The sequence below is a fragment of the Peromyscus maniculatus genome, chromosome 2 (assembly GCF_049852395.1).
Source record: "Peromyscus maniculatus bairdii isolate BWxNUB_F1_BW_parent chromosome 2, HU_Pman_BW_mat_3.1, whole genome shotgun sequence".
NCBI classification, from domain to species: Eukaryota; Metazoa; Chordata; class Mammalia; order Rodentia; family Cricetidae; genus Peromyscus; species Peromyscus maniculatus.
The window spans coordinates 81,347,885-81,370,409 of NC_134853.1; the positions used below are offsets into that span (position 1 = coordinate 81,347,885).

The 22,525-nt window shown below is 45.9% G+C and overlaps 1 protein-coding gene across 1 annotated transcript in view; it reads right to left on the reverse strand.

Moving 5' to 3' along the window:
* The window catches only part of Ptpn3 (protein tyrosine phosphatase non-receptor type 3), a 162,206-nt gene extending 141,798 nt beyond the window's left edge, over positions 1 to 20,408 (reverse strand). Inside the window, exon 1 of the mRNA XM_076564246.1 lies at positions 20,371 to 20,408. The gene's annotated coding sequence lies outside the window, so the exon portion shown is untranslated. The remainder of the gene's footprint in view (positions 1 to 20,370) is intronic.
* Positions 20,409 to 22,525: the final 2,117 nt, after the last annotated feature.

Sequence of the window (22,525 nt, forward strand, 5' to 3'; positions counted from 1 at the left end):
CTCTGTGCCAGGAGCTGGGGACAGAGAAAACACAGACACAGAACCTACAGACAGGGACCCGGCCAGTTTCCTGGGAGGCAGGATGCAGGGAGGATACGGGGGAGGGGCACTCAGCTGAAGAATGGAAGTGTTAGGGTACCTACCACATACTGCACCAGGGAGGGTTCAAATGCGTCTCAGCTGGGAGGCGCGCCCACCTCTAGGTCACCTGTGTGGGTTGGGTAACCCCACTATCTTCCAGTTGTTGTAATTTTGGCTTCCTCTCTTTTCAAGGAACCCCGAATCTACTGTCTACCTAGGTGGTCCCCACTGGCTCCCAGTAGAAGGGCATCTGAGAGAAAACAAGGAGGCTTGGCATCAAGGGCCCGGGAGCTCTGAGGTGAAGATAACAGTTCTGTCTGATATGTGCCCTAGATGGTCCACTGGGATTCCTGAGGCTATGAGCTACCTCTGCGGACTGTCAGGGAGGGTAAACCTAGCAAACTCCTTTTTAAAAATAGTTTGCTTATTTGTATTTTATGCACATTGGTGTTTTGCCTACATGCATGCTGGTGTGAGGGTGTCAGATCCCGTTACAGGAGTTACAGACAGTTGTGAACTGCTCTGTGGGTGCTGGGAATCGAACCTGTGTCCTTTGGAAGAGCAGCCAGTGAGTGGTCTTAACTGCTGAGCCATTTCTCCAGCTGCCTCCCCATCACCAGCAAACTCTTTATCCCTTAAAAGACAATGAGATTTCGCCTCCTCCAGTGAGAAAGAAATCACTAGAAAGAGCAGTGGTCTTGGGGCCCTTTGGCTTGTTTTCTTTCTATTGCTTTCTTCTTCTGTCTTATTAACCTGGGGATTGAATCCAGAGTTCTGAGCATGCTAGGTAAGTACTCTATCAACGAACAACAATCCCCTCTCCATCCCCCCACCCCTGGTTTGAAATAAGGTCTCACTAAGCCATGAGTTTATACAGCACCCTTGGTTGCTAGACTCTTGGGCATTTGTCTGTGACCCACTTGTCCATTTCTTTCTAAGACCCAGCACTGTGCCCAAAGCATAGTAAAACAGTGGAAATATATCTGTTTTGCTGAACTAAAATAAATAGTTTTTAGCAGTAGTAGTAGGGATAACAGTGATGCTATGAGAGCTATTACACACAGAACTTCTGTCTTGAAAAACCAACCAACCAACCAACCAACCAACCAGTCAACAACAACAACCAGTGAGTCTATGATCCTTGTTTGAAGAATGAGATGACTATGGCTTGCCAATGAATAGGGACCTGTGTCATTTATGACAGAGCGGGACTTGGTACAGAGGATCGCCGGGGTTGAGACTCCTAATAGGAATACCGCCTGATGGAGCACCTGCTCCTTGCCAGGGACTGTGTGAGACAAATTTACACCCATTTTCTCAACTCTGCCCACAGTCTTGGAGGTATATATGTGAACAGCTCCTGGCTTTACAGTCAGGGGTCCAAAGGCTTGAAGAAATGCATCTCGGACCATACTAAGAAGAGGAAGGGCTTCCACTCCAGCCAAGACATCCATGCTTTGAGTCTCCAACTTCATTCAGAGGCAGGAAGAAAGGGCCAGTCATATTTTATTTGTAAGACATTTATACTAAAATATGCCTCTACCCATGGCTCATTGTCTCTTTACCACCTCTTAAAGAAAAAGAGAAAAGGAAAATAAAACTAAAAGAGATGCATGATGCATCTGGATTCTAAAAGTGGGAATTTTGGGAAAATTGAGAGCAGTACATGGTAACTTGAGTGAGCCTGGTAGACCAGGCTCCCTCTGCTATTGAAGAGATGTGACTCTGACTGTACTCTTTGGGCTTCATATGCTTCCTTATCACTTTTCAGAAGACTTTGATGAAATGTTTTTATTGGGGGGTAGGTGGATGGATAGTGTGTGTGTGTGTGTGTGTGTGTGTGTGTGTGTGTGTGTGTGTGTGTGTGTGTTGTGTATATAATTTTAACATCAAGCACAAGTCTTTGGTGCCCTCTACTGTTCAGCTGCAGCTCTGTTGGTCTGATTTGTTAAGTTGTTTTCTTGTAAGCAAGCCTTTACACTTAAAATAAGCTGTGAGCTACCAAGTTCATTCACCGAAGTCCATAATGTAACAAAGAGAAAGCCAGTTCCCTTCTATGCCACCAGACCTGGAAGTCCTGTTGATCTCGCCCACACAATTTCAATTATTTCCCTAAGTGCTGCCTCCTGACTGAGCAAGCACACACCCTCTCCACCTGACCCAGCGCCACTCCATCATTATGGTCACCACACTGGATGCCAACTGCCTGTGGACATGCCTGTCTTTTTACCTCAAAGTCTGATGTCACTTGCCTTCATATTTCCTCCCTGTCCCCTTGTACAGCATAGGATACATGAGCCCTCCACGCAAGTTAAACCAAAGGATGATGACAGATGACCCAAAGAAGACGTAGTGAGCTGAGGAAGAGTGTTGGGGATGAGGAGGAGCAGTGAGAGGTGTGGGTGAGGGGTAGAGTGTGTTTCTGAGTTTGGAAACTTCCTATATAGAAGGTTCTTTGGTTCCAAACTTTTGGGGTTCAGGGCATCAGCAGGTGGGGCTGGGGCAGATGGAGGGCTCTGAGGATGTTACTGTTTGTATCCCAGCTCTCCCCTTGTGAAGACGCTGCTCTCAGAAGTGCACTTAGGGTTCGCGTGTTATTCGCCAGTGAACATTATGTACTTGAATGTCGCTGGAGAGGGACTTAGCCATCTCTAGCTCGGTCAAGTGTTTTTCCTGGTGTCCTCCAATTCCATCTAGGCTAATCTGCACTGTGCCAGAAGTGTTCTTCCTGAATTCCAGATCCATCCTCTACCCTTGAAGCCTAGTTACAAGAGTAGGGCAGGTTGTTGAGTTTCTTTTGAAGGTGTTTTCCACATTTGCTATCATAAAAAAGATTTGTGTGTGTGTGTGTGTGTGTGTGTGTGTGTGTGTGTGCGTGTGCGCGCGCTTGTACACAGGCACATCTTTAGCACGGTCACAGATGTCCTGCGGGCTCTCCTTACAGCTGGAGTTACAGGTGGTTATGAGATGCCAGATCTGGGAAGAAGAGCATTAAGTGCTCTTAACTGCTGAGCCATGTCTCCAGCCCCCATTATTTGTTGTCTTACAGTCCAGCTTTGTCACACATGCTGGGCACAGCACTCCACCACTGAGCTACATGCACCCCACCCACCCCACCCCCCCCATCCCCCCACCCCCGGCAGGAAGCCAGTCTTCGACTGCCCCAAGCCTCTGAAATTGATCTCTGGTTGTCAGGACCATTGTACTTTGTTTTAGTGCTTGAATCTCTTGACTTCTCTCTCGTGAAACACTCCATCTTTAGTTCCTAGGAACAATATTCCTAGTCTCTTTTGCAGGTATCCCCCCCCCCCCCCAGGAACCTTACTTTGAAATTCCAATTGTGCTCTGCTAGGCCTGCTTCATTTCTAACTCTGCAGATTCTCCCGGGATGACCTCATCCCTTCTCCTGACCAACCGCATGCTGATGACTCATGAAGACTCTCTCAGCCCATCATTACTGAGCCCTGCAGACCATCTCTCCAGATGCCTTTTTTTATATCTCTACCGAGGCTCTCATGGGTGATATGCTCAACATGCCCTAGAAGGTTCTCTTTTTTCCCCACCTTCTTTTCTCCTTTGCGTTCTTTACTCCAGTGGGTGCCTCCCTGGAGCTGGCCTGGCTTCCCGTTTCTAGAATATACTATTGTGATGTAGTACCCACAGCCCCTCCCCATGTCAATTCACAGATTATATGTCTGTCTGTGTCACTTGGACTTGGCTCCTCTGTGGGTCTTGCTTTGGACAAGGGAATGGCCATGTGACAGTTTCTAACAGGCTCTCATGGTACAGTGCTGGGCTCTCACTGTGTCTCCCCTTACACTCCTGCCATCGTGGTGAGAAGAACAAGATGGAGACGCTACAGGTGGCCTTTGCCTTCCACCTGGATCCCTGGATGAGCAATGCTTAGAGAAGACCTGAACTTGTCCAGAACCAAGTCCGGCTGAGCGAGCTTGAGCCTAGTGGACCCCCCCCCCCCCCAAATAGGACATAAGCGCACATGATGCAAGCCACTAGGACTTCTGTTCACTTTTGTCGCTCACTTGCCTCACCCAGCCTGCTCATTTCGCCTCCCACATCTGTCCCGATTCTTCCAGTTATCTCCTTTCCCATCACTGCTGTCATTGACCAGGCTTTTTACCGTCAGACTCTTGCAAGGCTTTTTCCTGATGTCCTCGTGTTCAGTCTTGTGCTCTCCAGTCTGATCTGCGTGCCAGGAGAAGTGATGTTCCTAAACTCCAGTCCCGTCCCAGCCACAAGGGCTTGTCATCACTCTTAGAGCAACACCCCACACTTGTGGCACACGAGGCCCTCGGTGCTTTGGAAAGCTCTAGATCTCTGTGATTTTTCTCACCGCTGCTCTTCTGGGTTTTCGAGCCAGTCTTGGTCCTTTCTGATCTCTGTGCTTTTTCTTGCTCAAGTCCTCTGCCGTGTCTTTTTCTTGTCACTTGCCTTGGCCAGTGTCACCTCTCTCCCATCTCTCGGGTGTCAACCTGCAAGCAGTTCCCTGAAGGAAGTCCTCGATCGCTCCCAATGGTCTGGGTGATGTTCATAGTTCACTCGCTTGCGCAGTAACCTTGGCTTTCCTATCAAAACATTGATCAGACTCATCCTCACCTTTAGCCTGCTTGTCTTTCCCAGCAGACATCCACAAAAGGAGGGGCGATGTCTAGCTGGTTAAGCGATTGAAGGGGGGGGGGGCGGGGTCATTCTCTGAACTCAAGAACTACTTGTTGAATGAGTGTTCTGTGGAAATGATGTGAATGGGTTAGCTCATTCAAGATGGAAGTGAAAATCAAGTAACTCGGAGAAACTGAGGCACCGAGAGGGTGGAGACCGCAGACCTGGAGGTCATCTGTGGCAGAGCTGGAAACAGAGGGTTCTAGTGGGGACCCTGGGGGCATTGTTTGCTGTGTGGCTCATCTAAGACTAGAGGATGCTTTGCCTTCAGCAGCTCTCTGAAGGGAGTTATCAGGTTCTTTGGTCCTTCCCTTGATCGCCCTGGAGTAGCTGATTTAGACTTTTCATTCTAATGAGATTTCCAGGGACTTTATAGACAAAATAAAGATATGACAGTCTCAGTGCGCAAGAGGATAGCTAGCCTGGCTCTAAAATCACTCTGATTTTATGAAAACAGAAAAAGAAAACAAAACAGCACCCGTAGCCAACATCTTGTGCATTTAGTGTACACTGTGGAGAAAGTCAAAAGCGTGGGCCCCTCGCCTCTGGTGTTCTAGATAGACTGGAAAATAGACTGGAAGCCCACGGCCTGGAATGGTGGAGGATGAAAGTTCAACTCCAGCTAAATGGATGTGGTGAACAAAAAGATCTCGAGAAAAGAGACTTCCAGAACCCTAGCTGAAAGGCTGTTTACTGTGTCAGATGCTGCGAATGGCCAAGCAGCTGTGTGTCTATTAAATTTAAAGACCGTAGAATTGGGTGTTTAGTTCTACAGATGCTTCTTCACTTGCTCCTTATGGTGGCGGGGAAAGCGGGGAAATCACACTCTGTTGGAAACTGGTGCTGCCTGTTTGGCAAACGCAGCATGTAGCAATGGCTGTCGAGTGTTTTATTACCTGGGACAAAGTCATGTCACTTACAGGAGGCAATCTTAAGAGGTGATTTACCAGAAGGGAAAAGTTGCATGCACAGAAGTGTCTATTACAGCAGAAAGTGGAAGATACTGAGGACGCTGAGTAGAAATGACGACCCGTGTCTTTATGAAGACTGTCCAACACTCGTGTGCTCTATCTAGTTCACCTGCTTGGGGTCCAGGGGGTTAAGAACATGGTCTCTCTGTAATAGGCGGCATGACTCTGGGAAAGCTGACTTAACTGCTGTATGCCTCCATTTCCTCCTCTGGAGAATGGGGGTGATAACAGTATCTACTTCATGGGGCTGCTGGGAAGATCAAATGATTTAATTACATTCATTAAAGGGCTTGTAATAGTGCCTCTCCACAGATTTATATCACTATTTTTCATATGCAAATAGAATGGTCTGCTACTCCCACCTCATCAGATGCAAGGCCATCTTTCTTCCCACCTCAGGGCTTGATATCCTGAGATAAATCCAAGACCCTTAGGACATTCCCCTAGCCCTATTTGTTTTCGGTCTAGGGATTTTTTTCTTTTCTTTCCAGGCTTAAGGAGAGAGGACACGTGAGTGTGCTCGACTAGCTCATGCCGTCCATTCAGTGTGCCTCTTACGCTTGTTGTTCTGTTGTTATTGAGACAGGCGATCCAGAGACTTGGTTTCTTCTTTTTTTTTTTTTAATTTTTACTCTGTGTGTGTGTGGGGGGAGGGGGGTTGGGGGTAAGGGTGTACATGGTTACAGCGTTCACATGGAGAACACCGGAGTCCGGTCTTCCCTTCCATCATATGATGTTCTGAGGACTGAACTCAGGCTGTCAGACTTGGCAGCAAGCACCTTTACCTGCTTAGCCATCTCGTGAGTCCCCAGAGTCATTTTTGGATCCCCACCACCATCATTAACTTTTGCTCTTTTATAGTAACTTTGTCATCTGTAGGCCTGGACTGACAGCATGTATGTAGTACCCACACAAATGCACACACATAGGCACACACGCCCGGTTGGCCTTCAGCGAGTCACTCTTTCACGGTGTCTGGGTACCAGAGAGTTCCCTTTGTCCCTCTCCACTCCGAATTTCCTGCCTTATAGAGTTTCTTTCAGTAGACGAATGACCCTACTGTTCCAGTGATAACAGATGGATTCCTTAAAGGCCTGGTGCTTGCCAGGCCTTTCACTACTGTGGCTTTCCAAGCAGTTCTTATGACGGACCTTTGAGGTAGACACTACTGTTCCTATTGGAGCTGGAGCCTGTGAAAGTCATATGTTAGGGTGTCTGTTTGTGACACATCCCCCATGCATCAGAACAAGCTGTCATTTTAACCAGGTTTGTCCATCTCCAAGACCACACTTGGAATTGGGGCTCTCATTTGCCTTCCCAGGTCGGGATACAAGCAAAATGCTTACACTGAATGGTGACTACAAAGTCAAAAGCAAGCTTGCGTTGCCATGGTGAGAATCCTTGAGCAAGATGATGTCTGCAGGTGGCAAAACCTTGAGACTATTTGCTGTGCAAAGGGAGAACACTACAGAGTTTAGTCTTAAGTAGTCACCTCTGGTCATGGTTGTTGCATGGGTCCCACCATACTAGTTCTAAAAGAATTACCCTGTGCTAGAAAGATGGCTCAGTGGTTATGAACTTGTACTGATCTTCCAGAGGACCTGAGTTGCATTCCCAGCACCCACATCAGGCAGCTCACAACTACCTGTGACTCCAAAATTCCAGTTTAGTTTTAGTGAACACTGGGGAATTCAGTCCAAAATTTTTATGACTGTAAAAGACCTAGGACAGCAAAGGCTGAAGGTGGGGAGAGTTAAGAGGGCACCAGTAATAAACTTGTATAGAAACAAACTAACTAAATATGGGTGTGATGGCGCATGTCTTCAATCCCAGCAGGCGGATCTCTGTGAGTTGGTGGCCAGCCTGGTCTACAAAGAGAGTTCCAGGACATCCAGGGCTACATAGTAAAACCCGATCTCAAACACAACACAACAAAACAAAACGAAGCAACAAAGCAAGCTAACTTATGGGTGTGGTGCACGCCTTTAATCCCAGCACTTGGGAGGCAGAGGCAGGTGGACTCTGTGAGTTTGGAGACAGTCTTGTCTACATGGTGAGTTCTAGGACAGCCAGAGTTACAAACTGAAACCTTGCCTAAAGAACCACCACCACCACCACCACCACCAGAAAAAAACCTGTCCCCTCCACAAAAAACCTCTAAAGTAATGAAAACAGATAGACCAACGAGATAGATTGGAGGGTCCAGCCACAGACTCACTCACTCCTGAGAGTGCGTGGTTTAGGACAAATGTTCCAATAGCAAGTCAGTGGAAGTGCTGATCAGTAAAACGTCATTAAATGAAGTCGAGTCCATTGGGGTTCTAGGAAAGGAAAGAGGTGGGAAGGAGGAAGAAAGGCAGGAAATAATTGGACCCTTCACAACATGCACAGATTACACGTTGGATTATAGGTATAAACACAAAAGCAATTGTTATAACACAGATTCTAAAAGCAGGGCCTGGAGCGTTAGCTTGCCAGTTAAGAGTGCTTGCTGCTCTTGCAGAGAGTCTGAGCTCCGTTCCCAACACCCACATCAGTTGGGCCACAAAACACCTGTAATTCCAACTCCAGGGGTCAGATGATTTCTTCTGACCTCTGAGAGTACCAGCACTCAAGTGCAATTGTGTGTGCCCCCCCCCACACAATTAAAGATAAATCTTTAAAAGAGATTCTAAAAGAAAACATAGCAGAATATCTTCATGTACTTGAGGGTAAACATCAATCAATTTTCACAATAGAATACAAAGATACAAATAGATACACAGAATTATAAACTAACAAAAAGCTTGATAAGCAACTTCATTAAAGCAAATACCTTCTAATAACCAAAAGACATCATAAGATCAAGAAGGGAAAACAGAGTGGTAGAGAATAACTAAAAATACATGTAGCTTTGTTAAAAGACTTGAATACATCATATGTAAAGACCTTTTACAAATCAATAAAAAATCAATCCCATAACAAAATAGGCTGAAGACTGAAGAGAGATATTCAAATAATCAGTGTATAAAAAAGTACTTATTATTACTCATTAGGATTATGCAAATTAAAACTACACATGCCTCCTCCCTCATCATTTACAGTAATTCAAACAATGGATACTGTGTGGTGTTGGCAAGTATATAGAACAGCTAGAATTCTCAGACAATGGATGGAATTAATTAAAGTCAAGTAAATCTTTATGTTTAAGCAATGCCAGTCAGCATAGATACGAGACAGATAGTCTTCAGCATGTATGTATATGAGTAGTCTTTCCATCGCTTACAAGAGCTAAGTGGAAACACCCTGGATGTTCATCAACAGCAGTGTATGAGTGTGATGCTCATCTGTGGAATACTACTACCAACGACAAAAGACAAACCACTGCTATCCACATCAAGGAGGTGCATGTCCCAGACAAAAGCCTGTGTGAGAGATCAGACATGAAGAACACATAGTCTTTGGTTCCACATATATGAGGCTTCAAGCTAGGCATCTGGGGATGGAGCAGGAGTTATGGGGGTCATAGGCTGGGAAAGGAACCCTCTGCAGGAAATTAATCTATTAATCTACTCTAAATTTCTTTTTATTTCTGTTTTGTTTCAGAGACAGGGTCTCTCTGTGTAGGGAGAAGACTCAAACTCATGACCCTCTTGCCTTAGTCTCTAGCGTGCTGACCTGACAGGTATGGGCTACCATGTCTGGCCCTGGATGTGGTCTTCATTTGGATCTAGGTGGTGGTTTCAAGAGTGCCTACAGTCTAAAAATGATCTTCATGTGTTAGAATGAATTCCAGTTGTAACTGAGTTCAATACTGGTGCATTTTGTTTATATTAGGCTTCATGGTTTTCTTCCAGTCTCTTTCTCCTCTCTGTGTGTCTCTAAAGTATGAGAATATAAGATACATAATTTTTTGACCATGTTGATTTGATTGCTCCTACTTCCTCATGTATCAATTCTTAGTCATTCTTGGCTCAGGCTCTTTAGGACTTTAGAAGTCTGTTAAGCTTACAAAGATTGGTGACATGATTTCAGGAGCTGCTGCTTTTCATTATGGGGAGGACATGCTCATAGGTCCTGGCAGATGTCTCCTAGTGTGGAGTCTCCTAGTCTCTTGAGTGCTCTTGTGCCTGTGCCCTGCACTCTACCTGGGATGGATGCTGCATCTCTGGGCAAATGAAGGAGGAGGGAGGGCAGGCAGGCAGGTGCGGCTGGGTATCACCCGGTTCCTAAACTTGCACTTATTACAAATTCAAAGTCCTCACTCCACCCAGGTCATCAAAATCAGGCCAGGCCAGAAGTCTGCTTTCACCCATCTTCTGGTTGATTGGTGGCTGGAGACTGACAGTGACTATATCAGAGAATGTCCCAGTTAAGTTCCTGAACAACCACAGATTTCTTCATCCCTGTAGGCTGTCACTCTGCATGTTCCCTGTTTCAGGGAGGCTGGTAGTACATTTAAAAAAACAAAAACGAAAAACAAAAAACAAAAAACAAAAAAAAAAAAACAACAAAACATAGTCCAGTCTGGTTTGGAACTCAGGATCCTCTTGCCTCAGTCAAGTGTTGGGATTTATAGGCACCATGCCCAGCCTTGTCATGGATACTCCTACAAGTTTTCATTGTAAACTGCACAACATGGAGTTTGCCACCTTAACCATTCATGAGTATACAGGTCAGTAGTGTCCGAGTCCACCTCAGCTCCTGGAGTGTAGGATTACAGGCGTGTACCGCCATACCTGGTTTTAATGGATATTTTTGTTTAGTTAATCATTGTGTGTGTGCATAGGTGTGCATGTGGAGGTCAACTGTGAGGAGTTGCTTCTTTCCGCCTTTTACACAGGTTCTGGGCATTGAACTCAGGTTGCCAGGCTTGAACTCAGGTCGCCAGGCTTGTGGGGTAAACACCTCAGTAGGTAATTTACAGAGCCATCCCACCAGCCCTTTAGTGGATTTTTATTCTTTTTTTTAAAAAAATGGCTTTTCATGACAGGGTTTCTCTGCATAACAGCTTTGGCTGTCCTGGAACTTGCTTTGTAGACCAGGCTGGCCTTGAACTCACAGAGTTTCACTTGCCTCTGCCTCCTGAGTGCTGGGATTAAAGGCATGTGCCACCACTGCCTGGCCCTTTAATGGATTTTTAAAAGCACATTTTCGGCTTACCAAATACAGTTTGGGGGAATTTGAGATCAGTAGATGCATGTGCTTGTACGGCATTTTTTATTTTTACTTCATTGTGATAGAGTCTATGAAACATAACATAAAATACAGGAAATGCGCAGTTCCAAGCATTTGTAGGCACAGTTATGTGTACTCCAGGTGCTGCGCTGCTGTCAACACAGGCCGCCCTTCATCCCCAGAATGCCTCTGTCCTCCTCAGACTGAATTCTGAGATTCTGTGCTCATCCAATACATCCCCCACCCCTACTCCAGATTCTCGGTCACCTTTCTCCTCCCTGTCTCTGTGAACTTGACTTGTGGATACATACAGCTCTGTCTCTGTGTGACTGGTTGGTTTCACTGGGTGTAGTGCTTTCGAAGTTCATCGGGGTTACAGTGTGTGTGTGTGTGTGTGTGTGTGTGTGTGTGTGTGTGTGTGTGTTGGGATCCCCCTCCTTTGAAAGTCTGAAGATTATTCCATTGTATAAACTGATGACGTGACAGCTCCATGGTATGGTATGGTATGGAATGGTATGCTATGGTATACTATGTATGGTATGGGAAGGTTTTTGGCTGTAGCTTTGAGAGAGAGAACCAAAAAAGGCATCTATCTGGAAGAGTTCAGAACAGGAGAGAAAGAAGTAGACTAGACGTGGCCAGGGCTATCTGTGAGAGATGGGAGAAGAGCAGGGGATAGAGAGTAGAGAAAACATGGTGAGAGAAGCAGGAAAGAGAGGCGAGGAATAACGGGGTTATTAGGAGAATGAATAGCTGGGGAAAAGCGTGAGGGGGGTTAGGATAGGGGACAAGGTGAGAAGGCTGCTAGTGTGGACTTTGAAAAGTGCAACAGGTCCTTGTGATAGTGAATGAACCCTGCACCAAAAGCTCATTCCGTCAGAGGTAAGGGAAATGGCTCCTTTTGGTGGAGGGGACCTGGCTTCACAAGTTCCTTAGGAATGCTGGAGTTTTCCCAACCCCCAGAAATCCTCCTGTAGTCCAGGTTGAACTCTTTCCTGGATATGTGGACTGCCTTTTGGAGTCTGGGGAGTTGGTGTTTCCTTTGGACCTCCCTAACAGTTGTGTGTACCCAACATACTTTCTTGGGTCAACTGACAATGAACACTTGGGTTGCTGGTGTGTTTTGGCTGTTGTGAGCACAGGCAGAACAGTAAGAACGTGGGTGTGCAAATGTGCTTTCACATCTCCACTTGCAATTCTTTTGGGACAGAAGCAGAGTCACTAGGTCACATGGTGATTCCTGTTTTAGGATTTTGTTTTTGTTTTTGGCTGTTGGAGACAGGGTTTCTCTCTGTAGCCCCGGCTGTCCTGGAACTCACTCTGTAGTCCAGGCTGGCCTCAAACTCAGAGATCCCCCTGCCTCTGCCTCCTGAGTTCTGGGATTAAAAGCGTGCATCAATCTGTCTGGCTACTCAGTTTTGACTTTTTCAGGAATGACTGCTGTGTTTTATTGAAGCCTCGTCATTTTACATTCCCAACTGTGGTGTGCAAGCCTTCCAATTTCTTTATGGCTTTTGGTACCAGTTGTTATTTTCTGTTTGTTTTAAATAAACAGTCACCATCTCTCTCTCTCTCTCTCTCTCTCTCTCTCTCTCTCTCTGAGTGTGTGTGTGTGTGTGTGTGTGTGTGTGTGTGTGTGTGCTGCACTTCTTTGTGGTAAGAGAGCCCTGGAGGATAGAGGTTGACCTTAAGTCTTTCTTAACTGGGCTCCATCTTCTTTTTTTTTAAACATTTACTTCTATTTTTTTTTAAGTGCATGGCTCTCTCTGTGTATATGCTATGTGAGTATGGGTACCCACGGAGGACAGAAGAGGGTGTCAGATCCCCTGGAGCTAGAGCTGCAGGCATTTGTGAGCCTCCCAAGGTGGGGACTAGGAATGGAATTTGGGTCTTCTGGAAGAGCGGCAGAAGCTTCTAACTGCTCGGTCCCCACTTCAATCCCTCCACTTACTTTTTTCAACAACGGCCCTCTCAGTGAATCTGGAGCTCACCTTTTCAACTAGATGGGCTGCCTAGCAAACTCCAGGCATTCGGTCTGTGCCCCCATTGCTGGGATCCCAGATGTACAATAGAGCATAGCTGGTTTTCTATATGGGTTCAGGGAATCTGAACTCAGCACCGCATGCTTGGATAGCAAATACCTCAGCAACGGAGGAGCCATTCCCCTCCTGTAGCTGTTACAGTGAGGGAAGCGCTGTGCTCTTGCCTGTGGGGATTCACTCTCTACTAACATTTGTCCCTGCATACATAAAGGCTTTTCATTTTGATGAAGTTCAGTGAGTGTTCTTCTCCCGTTTGTTTCTTAGACCTTTGGTGTCTTACTTCAGAAAGTGTTGCCAGGGCCTGGAGAGATGACTCCGTGGTTAAGAGCACTGACTGCTCTTCCAGAGGACCTGGGTTCAATTCCCAACACCCACGTGGCAGCTCACAACTGTCTGTAACCCCAGGTCCAGGGGATCTGGCACCTCCACACAGATATGCATGCAGGCAAAACACCAATGTGCATAAAAATGAATGAGTCTTAAAAAAAGAAAGCATTGCCAAAGTCAAACTCATGAAACTTCCTGGTAATTTCTACTCTGTATCTAACTACCCCAGTTCCCTACCCTGCCATTTAGCATGGATGTTTAAAACCTGGTCATTTTGTTGTGAACCCGGGGTATAGATACTGCTGTCTGATAAAAGACACACCGGAGAAAGGTCACAAAAGTGACCATGACAGGCTCGAGTGACAGCTTGGTGTTTAAGGGCAGACGCTTCCTTTTCAGAGGACTCTAGTTCCAGCGCACATGTCCAGGGGCTCACAAACACCCATAACTTCAGATCTGAGGGATCCAACACCCTCTTCTGGACTGAAGGCACTTACACTCGTGTGCATACTCCTCATATACATAATTAAAAGTAAACTAAACCTTAAAAAAATAAAAGAAATGACCATGATCTTAACTCTGGCCATGCTGAAAGGGCCCTCGGACCGAGAGAAGGGCAGAGGCACTGGAGCCGAGTGACCTTATCAAAGCCTTGGTTGGCATTTTGTTCTGCTAGTACTAGCTGGGTGGCCTTGGCTAAATTCCATTGCTTCCTTATGCTTAGGTTTTACTTTTCCTTATCTTGAAAATGGGCATAATAATAATGTCCTTGCGGTTTTTCTTGTAAGAATGAGAGATAATGTATGCAAGCCTCTCACTCTTGGAAGTTGGGACCTGTAATTATTAGTTCCAGTGTGTGAGACAGGTTATCTCTCACTTCATCCTCTGCTCAGCCTGGAGCTTGTGAGCATCTCTAGAGACCAACCTGGACCATCTTCCTTTCTGTATCCAAATCCTAGCCTAGCAGGTGGAGGACTCCAGCAGGATTTGTTTACTGAATTTGTTTACTGAATGGTTTGGAAAAGAAAAGGAAAAAAAACTCTCCTGCAGAGTGCCTAGAAACCACAACATGGTCAGGACACACATTTGTAGCCAAAAATCTGAGAACTCACTTGAATTCTTGCTCTTTAAACACACAGGCAGCCTTCTATATTGATAGGGGATTGGTTCCAGGATCCTTCCAGACATACAACTCCTGGGTGCTCAAGCCCCTCACATGAAATGCTTTACAGCGTGCATATAACTTGTGCAATGTTCTTGGGTACTCCAAACACATATGTAGAACACCTAACATAAGATCAGTGCTGATGAGTACCCCATGGTGTTGCTTTAAGACTAACACAAGGGAAGAGTCTGTTAGTAGTCAGTACAGCTGCATATTTTTCCTGAAGGTTTTTGACTGATCCTTGAATCTGCAGACGTGGATGGAGCCTTAGGATCCTGCTGATGGGAAACCTGTGGCCAGTGAGCTTTGGATGTGGAGGGGCTGTGTTTGCTCTGCAGTATGGATGGCAGATGTTCTCTTCTCTTCACGGCTCTGTCACTTTGTCACTTTCAAATGAAACCAACCCCGTGTCTGAGGAGGAGGTTTCTCACTGAGATTTCAGAAAACCCCTTGGTTTTTTTCCCAAGTGGTTAATGTCTCTAGAACAACAGGGAGAAGCTGGCAGACAAAACTCACTCATTACAGGACTAAGGTCTGAATCTTACCTGCAGTTTGACTCGGTTGGCCCTGTTAGGATGTATTGTCGTTAGGGCTTACATGAGTGTGGGGTGGATCAAAGTTCTATTCTGTCTTCATTCAAAAAATTGTAAAAAGAGTTATGTATATGTGTCTCTCATTCTGTGTATGTGCACATGTGTGCGCAGGCACCCGTGGAGGCCAGAAGAGGGCGTCGGATTCCCTACAGCTGGAACTACAGGCGATTGTGAGTTGCTCCATGTGGGTGCCAGGAACCCAGTCCTCTGAAAGAGGAGCCAGGGCTCGGAGCAGCTGAGCCATCTCTGCAGTCCTTGTTCAGGTGTGACTCTGTGTAAACAAGGAATGTAGCTGGCGCTTGTAAGGGAGCCAGTGTGCACTGTTTTCAGAATGTGACTCGACCTTGACCCAACCTGAGGTCAGCTCTCCATCTCAGCCCCCCTTCAAGCCTGCTTTCTGGCTACAGTTTGTTCTCATCAGAAATAGGCTTGCTGCTTTGGTGAGGTGTCTGCGCTGGGGTAAGTTTGTGTGAGTAATCCCCACAGGAAGAGGAAGTAGGTTAACTTGGATGCCAAAGCTGGTAGGATGTGCAAAACCATGGGCTTATGTTGTTTTAAAAATAAGTTTGAAAGGTACTCCTCCCCCCCTCACCCTAGCTAGTATTTCTGAATTTGGATTTGGCAGAGAGTATTTCTAAGTGACTTAGCTGAAACATGATCTGGCAGATGTTTTCTACCTGGGACGTTCTTTATGATCTCACTGGGCCAGCAGTCTTCACATATGGCTTCCATCTTCTTGCAAATCAGCCCTCTACTCAAATGCCCAGTGCAAACCTCAGATCTGATCACATCCTCTTCCTACTTGAAGGCTTCTATTGACTGTTCCACTTCTCTCAGGACCAAATCCAAAGTCATCTCTTCTGATGCTACCAGCTAGTGTCCGTTCTCCCACAACTTCTTTAGATGCCCTCCCCTGACCTTGCCTATCTTTTTTCCCCCTCTCTTCATAATTGGGTGGAACCCACATATTTTAGAACTAACCACGTTCTTAGGGTTCTTCTTGCTGTTATGAAACACCATGACCAAAAAACACCGTGGGGAAGACAAGGGTTTATTTGGCTTATACTTCTACATTACTGTTCATCATCAAAGGAAGTCAGGACAAGAATTCAAATGGCAGGAACCTAGAGGCAGGAGCTGATGCAGAGGCCATGGAAGGGTGCTGCTTACTGGCTTGCTGCTTTTTTATAGAACCCAGGACCACCAGCCCAGGGGCATCCCCACCCATATCACTAATTAAGAAAATGCCTCATAGGCTTGGTTACAATCTGATCTTAGGGAGGCATTTTCTTAATCGAGGCTTTCCTCTCCAGTGACTCTAGTTTGTGTCAAGTTGTCATAGCCAACACCATGTTAAACAAATAAGTAAATTGATTCTCTGGCATTTAGTTCACTTTCAGTGCTCTGCAAGAACTAGACCATCTTTCTGACAGGCTCTAGAATGACTCAGGGAACAAAACCTCTGGGTATGTTTGTGAGGAATTTTAAGTTAGGGTTCATTGAGGTGTGAAGACCCCTCCTGAATGTGGGTGAGGGCCTGGGACCAAATGAAAAGGAGACGTGCAGCTGTTCATCAGAATTCATGCTCTCTGCTTCCCTGCTGCAGATGCTACAGCCTCACCTGCCTGCTGCCATGTCCTTCAAGCCATGATGCACTCGACCCTAGAGCCGCGCACCGAAGTAAACCCCTCTTCCCTCGACGGCTATTTTCTCATAGCAAAAAGAAGTGTCAATATAAGTGCAATCTAGTTCCTGGAGATTTTCATCACTCCAAAAAGAAATCCTGTTCTAAGAAGCCCCTCAGTCTGGCCTTCAGCAGTAACTAATCTACTTTCTGTCTGTGGATTTGCCTGTTCTGGATGCTGCATATAGACAGAATCATACAGTTCTGGAATTTTGAGTGTGGCTTCTTTTGCTGAGCTTCATGTTTCCAAAGATCATCCACATGGTTGCACGCAGAGTCTTGTTCGCTTTAATGGCTGAGTGATACTCCTCTGTGTAGACACTTCACATTTCATTTATCCATTGACCCACTAACAGGCATTTGGGTGACTCCTATCTTTCGGCTAGTGTGAATAGTGCATGTATGTCCACATATGTGTTTGAGCAACTGTTTTATATTCTTTGGGATGTAATGTATATCTATCCCTAATCTTGCAGGCTCACGGTAATTATTTTTTTTAAAATTATTTTTTATGTGCATTGATGTTTTGCCTTCATGTATGTCTATGTGAAGGTGTCGGGTCCCCTAGAACTGGAGTTTCAGACAGTTATGAGCTGCCATGTGGGTGCTGGGAATTGAACCTGGGTCCTCTGGAAGAACAGTCAGTGCTCTTAACTGCTGAGCCATCTCTCCAACTCCACAGCGTAATTCTATAGCCAATATATGGAAGACCTACCAAACTGTTTGCTTCTCTTCTCTGTTCCCATAACATATATATTCAAGAGGACATATGTCATAGTAAAATTATGAGATATCTTTAGTAATAACAGATTATATAAATATTTGGGGGGCAGGGATTGTGTCTGAATTCATGTGTCAACCTCTAGTACCTGTCATAGGGGCTACACAGAAAAGATGTTCAATTAATGCTTGTGGGATTGGAGTGTCTCTAGAAGGGTTGTTCTCTCTCTCTCTCTCTCTCTCTCTCTCTCTCTCTCTCTCTGTCTCTCTCTGTCTCTCTCTGTCTCTCTCTCTGTCTCTCTCTCTGTCTCTCTCTGTCTCTCTCTCTGTCTCTCTCTCTCTGTCTCTCTCTCTCTCTCTCTCTGTGTGTGTGTGTGTGTGTGTGTGTGTGTGTGTGTGTGTGTGTGTGTGTGTTTAAGCCATAGGTCACCCTCAGGAGACAGGGTCTCTCACTGGCCAGGAATTAAGCTATGTTGACTGCCCTTTGAGCCCCAAAATCTGCCCATCTCAGCCTTGCCAGCCTGGGGATTACCATGACAACTTCTTATTATTAATGTGTGTTCTGGAGATCTAAGTCCGTTGGTCACTGGGGCATGGCAAGCTCTTCAGTGATGGAGCTGCCTCCCCAGCCCACAGTTTCATCTTGAGGGAGGAACTGGTATATCTGTGGTGAGGCTTTGGAATTTGGGAGATAACCCGGCGGGGAAGAGGGAAGAGGTGGGGCCAGGACATCCTTCCCCACTCTGTTGAACAAAGAGAAAGGCAGTCCATGGCGGGAGAATTAGTTTACATGCGCTTGGGCTTTTACTATCTTTTTGCCTTTAACTCATACTTCTTCCATCCAATGAAAAGATCAACTATTTCGTGATACAAAGTTCTTTTTGTTGCTTTAGACAGCAGAAACATGATTTAAAAAGTACGAACTGAGGCTGGAGAGATGACTCAGACACAGGAGCACTGTTGCTCCTGCAGAGAGGTCTGGGTCTGGTTCACAGCCATCCATAGCTCTGGTTCCAGGGGGCTGACACCCTCTTCTGACCTCTGAGGACACCAGGCACATATGTGGTGCATATGCACACGTGCAGGCAAAGCACGCATACACATAAAATAAACTAATACAAATGTAAAGAAAATTTGAACTCATAGGTGAAAACCTTGTGGGGTTGGAAAGTGCACTTGATGAGGAGAGTGGAGGCAGGGGTAGAGTGGAGGGGGGGGTAGAGTGGAGGCAGGGTAGAGTGGAGGCAGGGTAGAGTGGAGGTGGGGGGGTTGAGTGGAGGTGGGGGGGTAGAGTGGAGGTGCGGGGAGGGGGTAGAGTGGAGGTGGGGGGGTAGAGTGGAGGTGCGGGGAGGGGGTAGAGTGGAGGGGGGGTAGAGTGGAGGCGGGGGGGGGTAGAGTGGAGTGGGGGTAGAGTGGAGGGGGGGTAGAGTGGAGGGGGGGTAGAGTGGAGGCGGGGGTAGAGTGGAGGGGTGTAGAGTGGAGGGGGGGGAGAGTAGAGCAGGGTACGAGCATGGCCTGACTCTTTGCATCCAAAGAACCTTAGCAAACCTCCAAGACTCCGAGTTCCCTGCTTATTCTGAGCCTCTCAAAGACAAAGAAAGCTAATAGACATAGGTTTATAATGACCTTCAAAAATACAGTTTTCAAGCAGTAGAGGAGACTTAAGCTTTAAAAAGCAGGGATGGAGAGAGGGTTCAGTGGTTAAGAGCACTGGCTGCTCTTCCAGAGGACCCGAGTTCAGTTCCCAGCACCCACATGGTGGCTCACAACCATCTGTAACTCCAGTTCCAGGGGATCTGTCACCCTCTTCTGGCCTCTTCAAGCACCAGACACACAGATTCACACACATACACACAGGCAAACCACTCATACAAATAAAATAAATAAATTCAAAATTTAAATTAGCAACTAAAGGGCTGGGAGTGTGGCTCAGTGGTACATGTAGTGTTAGCCTTGCATGCATGGGGCCCTGAGTTCCACCCCAACACTGAGAAGTAAGTAAATACAAGTTGTTTTTTTTTTTTTTTAAGTAATTTAGGCTAGAAAAGAGCCAGAAACTCTTTTTGAAATATAGTGAGTAATGCTCTTGGCTAAGAAGGGCGTTTTTTTTTTTTTAATATCAAACTTTTAAAATTATATATATATATACACACATACACTTTTTATATTAAAAATGGAAATATGTTGAGAGTAGATTTCATGACCAGAACTGTCCAACAGTTTTCCCTATGCCCTGAATGGATTCCTGCCCTATGAGAACATTTCCTGTGAAAATGCCCGACTCTGCACGGAGGCTCAGTACGGGAGTGGGCAGGCCTTGTCTTGTCCTGCGCCTGTTTCTTCAGCTTTCTCGGCCTCTTTCTTCTAACAAAACGTCTTGAGAGCATGAATTAACACTGTGCCCTAGTACTGACTTTTTTCTCTCTTTGCTTCTGAATCAGGGCTTAGCAGGGTCTCCCCGGTACTACCTGTCCCTCAGCAGGGACCACTGCTCACCCCTCCCCGGCTTGCCTGGCTTCTTGACACCCACCGATGCTCATGGGTAAGCGCCACTTCTGGAGCTATCCTGCCTGAACTTCAAACTCTCTTCTGTTTGTTCAGCTTGAGAGACAGTGAGCTGGGAAGATGGCTTACGCAGATGTCTGGACCACCACGAACATCGCACCTGCTGTTACAGAATGTACAACGATTCCTAGTCCACTGTTAACCCGCTCTCTATTTTTGTGGGGGCTCGTCCTGGATGGAGTCCTGCAACTTTGGTTTTGAAAGACAGTTCTTGAGCTCCAAATCTACTTTTTCACAGGAGACCCCCAATGATGAAAACAGAAAAGACATTTCAGGCTTAATATCCCTTGGATTTTTATCTCCTCGGCGACGGCTTTCGCTTCAAATTGGGAGCAAACGTAAGAACACACACATCACCCGATTCCCTCCACTTCTCAAAGGAACTCACGGTTGTCCTCCTGTGGCCCACGTGGCGGTAACCCCTCTTGCTCCACCATGCTGCCGCTGGCCCGATGGTGACAGGAGAGCTGTAATCCTTTAACTAGCACTCCAGAAGGGCTCAGGTTTGTCTTGCAAACCCGGGGATCTGTCTCCCAAGTCTCGCCTCCATCGGCTTCCAAGCGCTAATGTTACAGGATTATTTTCTTCTGGGTAAACCTGTGAAACAGGTCTTCGGGCTCCAGTTCGTGTGTCAGAGTTTTTAATTGATTCTTCACCAGCTCTATCCACCCCATAATAGTAGTGCTGTGCGCAGGACATGTTTTACAGGAATAGTCACCCGAGCTTAATTTGTTGTCTCATAGCAGACGGACTGTTTCACAATGCAAATAAATTTGTTTTGTGCCCTGATGATTGTGCTTGAGGAAGAGCACTGTGCTGAGGCTGAGGGCAACCCGTGTAGTCTCCAGTCGGTGCTCACGTGGTTCTGGGGGCCACGTAAGCACTGCTTCTTACCAGTCCCGAAGAAAGAAGAGAGCGGTGCCACGGATCTAGGCCACCAGACGGGAGGGATCCAACATAAAGCACCTTCATTTTTGCTCTCATTTCCTCTTCCTGATAACATTTTACAGAGGGCAGGATGGCCACCATTATGTCCATTTTAGAAGTAAGAATACTGAGGCCCAAACAGGCTGTGCCCTGTTCAAGGAAACCCAGGTAGTAAGTGGCCAAGTGTGGTTAAATAGCAGATGTTCTGTTCAGTAATTACCATCTTCCTTGGCGAGTACCCAAGATCATGCCATGAGGCAGCTCCTGGCTTTACATGGGTGCTAAGGATAAGAATTGTGGTCCCTTTACTTGCTTTCTCCACAGCTGAAGGTCTGTTATAACTTTCCTGTGTACTTCCCCTACCAATCGCCGAGGAAGAAACATTGATTGCACATTCATCTATTTCTCATGTTTCATAAATTTTAAAGACTTTAACATTTTTATGTGTTTATGTGTTTTGTCTTGGGTTCATGCACCACATGTGTGTAGTACTCCTAGGAGGCCAGAAGAGGGCATCAGGTTCCCCTGGGAGTGGAGTTATGGATAGATGTGAGTCACCATGTTGGTGCTGGGAATTGAGCTGGGGGTCCTTTGGAATGTTGAGTTAGTGACATGAACTAACTTTAAAACGGACAGCTGAAGTATGCTTTGTAGTATGTTTTCATACTAAAACAATTACAATTTTGTACCTAGGATCTCACTGGACCTTCTCTACCTCTGTGGGTTCTCCCCATGTGGCCTATAAAATCAGACTAACTCATGGCCTTGCCTAGACATTATTGTGTGCTGGGTAATGCAAAATAATCTGAATTTTTATTCCTATCATTCAAAAAGTCCTGAAGGAAGCATGTGTGTGACAGAGTAGAACCATCTGCTGTCATGTCCTTTCCCCCTTCCCTTCCTGTATGTTCTATCTTTCTTTTTCTTCCTTCCTTCCTTCCTTCCTTCCTTCCTTCCTTCCTTCCTTCCTTCCTTTCTTTCTTTCTTTCTTTCTTTCTTTCTTTCTTTCTTTCTTTCTTTCTTTCTTTCTTTCTTTCTTTCTTTTTCTTTCTCTCTCTTTCTTTCTATCTATCTATCTATCTATCTATCTATCTATCTATCTATCTATCTATCATCTATCCATCTATTTATCTATCATCTATCATCTACCTATCTCATCTATCTATCATCTATCTACCATCTATCATCTATCTAGCTAGCATCCACTCTTATCTGTTTACCCCTCTATCTGTCACATAATTATCTCACCCATTCACTCACCTGCCTGCCTCACATCAGTATTCTTTCCTCAGTCAAACTCAAATCCTAAATCTCTCAAACTGAGATAGTATAATGTTTAGAAAAAATTCTCAGATTTTCCCATTTCATATTTTCTTTCTCCTTTTTTCCTGTTTGTCTCCCTTCCTCCTCTTCTTCCTTCCTATTCCTTCTCTTCAGACATTTTCTTTTCTTTTCTTTTTTTGATACAGGGTTTCTCTGTATAGCTTTGCACCTTTCCTGGAACTCATTCTGTAGTCCAGGCTGGCCTCAAACTCACAGAGATCCACCTGCCTTAGCCTCCCAAGTGCTGGGATTAAAGACGTGTGCCACCACCGCCTGGCTTCTTGAGATATTTT